Raw genomic sequence first — 1,017 nt, 5'->3', positions numbered from 1 at the left:
TACTAAGATATAGAGGCCTTATTATATATTAAGAATTTAATTAATACTAGTGCTTATATTATTAATATAGCCTAATAGCCTAGCTTATAGGAGTATAGCTTTTATATTTTAAAGTAGTTCTAAATAGTAGTCTAGTATAGTAAATTATATCTAACTAGGAATCTTATTTTCTAAAGTAATAAAATAAAAGGTATACTAAGTAATTAAATATATATATACTAGATTTAGTAAATTAGCTATAAGTCTTACTATAAAAGTAACTAAGTTAATAATACTATATATAATACTTTAGGAATATATCTTAGGGATATTTATAGTTAATATAAAAATATTTATATAAAGGTATTAGTAAGCACTAAATTAGACTATATAATTATTAAGAAGCTATATTTAAGGCTAGGCTTTATAGTGTTAATTAAATAAAGTATACTAACTAATCTTTAGATCTTTAGCCTATATTATTATTAATTAGTTACTAGCTAGAGATAATACTTACTACTTAGACTATTACTAGACTTTATACTTTAAAACCTACTTAATTAGTCTGCCTTAGTAATAAATACTATTAAAAAAAAGTCTAATTCTAAGTATACTTTTATAAGTCTTATACCTCTTAGTTAAATATTACTAGGTACTTTATAACTAATTCCCTAGACGCTTAATATAATACTATAATTAAAAAGACTTATATATTTACTTATAAACCTATATTTACCTTCTGTTTTATTTAAGCTAACTTTATTACTAGTTACTAGAACTAGGCCTCTAGCTTAGGTTTTACTTAAGATTAAAGACGTTATAAAGAAGAACCCTCTAACTTAGGCTTAACTACTTTAGAAACCCTTATTAATTAAGTAATATAAAGACTTATAGCTAAAGGAGGTAACTTCTTTAGATCTAACTTATAGTTAGGATAAGTAAATTATAAGTTAACACTTAGTAAGTAGAGCTTAATAGTAAGAAGCTAATAAGTTACTTTATAAAGGCTATAATACTATATACTACTATACTACTAAA

This window comes from Colletotrichum graminicola, assembly GCF_000149035.1.
Source record: "Colletotrichum graminicola M1.001 genomic scaffold supercont1.1, whole genome shotgun sequence".
In the NCBI taxonomy this organism is placed as follows: domain Eukaryota; kingdom Fungi; phylum Ascomycota; class Sordariomycetes; order Glomerellales; family Glomerellaceae; genus Colletotrichum; species Colletotrichum graminicola.
The sequence above is the reverse complement of the archived record's forward strand: the minus strand, read 5'-3'. Positions refer to the sequence as shown.